Genomic DNA, 3026 nt, shown 5'->3' on the forward strand with positions numbered 1-3026 from the left:
TCATATTAGCCTTTCAGCATCCTCATTTATGTACCTTCTCTTTCCCTTTTTTTTCTTAATGTCAAAATAAGGAGGTAATAATGCTAATAACTCAAAGTTAAAATTTAAAGTTATTTTCCTATTGAATTTATTTAAGTTTTCATAGGAAGTTTAAGGAAATGAATATTTATTATCTGTTATCTCATGTCAAATTCATGGCAATGCTACTGAGTTTTACGTTAATTTTCTCATTTAGTCTTCATAATATTACTTAAAAATAGCTATTTTATTCCCATTTTACAGAAGAGTAATTAGGCTTATATGAAACAAGGAGGAAGTGCAGTTTAAATCAAAAAGTGTCTAACTTTAAAATCTAAGCCATTCAGTTGATAGGCAGTGGGAATGGAGAATGGGGACCCCAGAAAGCCCAGAGCAGCCACATCCCTGCCACCTGCCTAGTTTCCATTATAACCAGGAAGAGCCGAAGCTTCCACAAAGAAACCGCAGTCACCATCAAGGTAACCATGAGCAGCCAGGCTGAGATCCAGCTGCTGTCAGCAGCAAATACAGACATCAACCTGGCACCACAGTGTGCAGAAACCCAGGCAACCTCACACAGGCAGTGCCTGTAGGTGGGGACAAGAAGATCATTGCAACTAATGTTTTGGGGAAAGTAAAATGGTTCGATGTAAGAAACAGATGTGGTTTCATCAACAAAAATGATGTATATATAAACCAAGGATGATGCATTTGTACACCAGACTGTCATAAAGACTAACCCTAGAAGTATAGGAGAAGGAGAGACTGGAATTGATGTTATTGAAGGAGAAAAGGGTGCAGAGGTAGCAAATGTCACCAATCCTGGTGGAGTTTCAATTTAAGGCAGTAAACATATAGCAGATTGTCACCACTATAGACCCCTTCCACATCCACATCCCAGGGGTTCAATGCAATTGTCATCAGGATAATCAGAATAGTGAGCATGGGGAAACGAATGTGGGATCAGAGAGCACTCTTGAAGGCCAGGCCCAACATGCCTATCCTAGCTCAGGTGATGGTTGCCACCTATTTATCTGCAGAGACCCCATGGGCACCAATTACAGTATTCCAAACCTCCTGTACAGGAAGAGGTGGTGGAGGGAGCTGACAAACAGGGTGCAGGAGAACAAGGTAGACCAGTGAGACAGAATATGTATCAGGGTTATAGATTGGTATTCTGCAGGGGTCCTCATTGCCAAAGACAGCCTAGGAAGGACAGCAATGAAGAAGATAAGGAAAATCAAGGAGATGAGAGACCATGTCAGTAGCCACTTCAAAGTTAGTACCACAGCATCATCAATTATCTGCTGAGACCTTCAGAAAACCCTAACCCACAAGATGACAAAGTGATAAAGGCAGTGCATTCAGCAGCTGAAAATGTGCCCACTCCCAAACCTGGAAGTGGGGTGGGGGGCTAAGTAAATGCTGATTTACCATTACCATCTTTATCATCATCCACATTAGGGTTTAGTCATCCAACAAAAAAGAAATGATTATGAAACTCCAGCAATAAAAAATAAACAATTGATGAGAGTTGTAGACTGTGAGCGCCTACCTTTTGTCTAGATAACTAGGATTATCTGCATTATCTATTCAGCATGTTTGTTTTTAAATTGTCTCTTTTTGGTAATGACAAATATGCTGTATTTGTTTTTGTAAGCCTGTTTTTTTTTTATCAATACACCTTTAAAGTTTTTTAAATTGTTTCATATCTGGTCAAATTGAGATTTTTTAAGAACCTAACTTTTAATGTCTAATAAAAGGTAATAACCTATTTTTTTCTACAAGCCAACAAATTGTTAACAAAGATCTTAAATAATTGTCAAAAAGCTAGGCCATTCATAGTAATAGCATCCAAGAAGACAGACATTTAAACTGAAGCAAACTCAAAAAGAGCAACTTCTGAGTAATTAGCAAAATATTAAGCTTTAGCCAAGAGATAAAAAGTAAAGTAGGAGAATGATGAAGCACCACAATCAAGATTAAGAAATGTTTCTAAAATCACAAACTTTCAATTAGAAGTAGGACAGATTATGGTCATGACTGAAGATTAGGGAAGTACTGATTGTATCAATGACTCATAGTAGTTCAGTTCAGAATTTTATAAGATATGATTCTAGAAATATTCTGATTCTCTCTTGAAATTCTGTTTCAGAAAGAAAATGTTAACTAGTCTAAACAGGTAAGAGCTGCAGACATGATACAACTAGGAAACTGACTTGAGTTGGTTACCACAAAAAAGTTTTCAACATTTAGAAAGTTGAAGCACATATTCCAGGATATATGAAAATTCTGGCAATGATACCTGAATCCTCTGGCCTTGGAATGTTTACTTCTGAGCTATCTGGTTATCTGGAAGAAAGAAAAGCAGGCTATAAACCCACTCAACATAATTTATTGACAACAAAGCCTATTTATGCATTTATTTTGATAAACAGATGAAATGGCAACTTGCAGCATATGGACCTTTTGAAACTCTCTCCATGCTAAAAAATAAGGGGAAATGCATGTGGCAGAACACTTCAAAAATAAGCAAACCTCAGACATTTATCATGAGATGTCTGATGAACCCAAACACAGCTGTGTACACTTCTATCAATTGAATATGGCATTTTTCCTCAAAAACAGCAAACACCTCTTCATGTTTCCAGCCTACTTGTAACACCATCCTCATTAATAGTTTTGTTCATGGATAGCGTACTATAAATGAGAAAGGCTTGCTCTTAGCCCATGCACAAGCTAAATTGAAGTGAGGAGAATACTATTTCTAGAAAATGCAACATCCTCAGAAAGCCCTAAGAGTTATTACAAAGCAACCCATTTTGATCTGAATGAGATATGATGAGCAGCCTGTGAGCAAATGGATGGAAAGTTGACGGGCATGATAGGTTAAAATAAAAACAGACTATTTCAAAGATTTTACTTTCTAAATAGATATAATGTAACATATTGGTTGAAATAAGTTGAATTATTTTCAAAAAATTTTTGCATAGCATGGGTAAATACCA

The 3026-nt window shown here is 36.8% G+C and overlaps 1 pseudogene; it reads left to right on the forward strand.

Annotated features, from left to right (window-relative positions):
- The first annotated feature begins 388 nt into the window (after positions 1-388).
- On the forward strand, positions 389-1286 carry LOC100682805 (annotated as a pseudogene).
- Positions 1287-3026: the final 1740 nt, after the last annotated feature.

Source organism: Canis lupus, chromosome 17, assembly GCF_011100685.1.
Source record: "Canis lupus familiaris isolate Mischka breed German Shepherd chromosome 17, alternate assembly UU_Cfam_GSD_1.0, whole genome shotgun sequence".
NCBI classification, from domain to species: domain Eukaryota; kingdom Metazoa; phylum Chordata; class Mammalia; order Carnivora; family Canidae; genus Canis; species Canis lupus.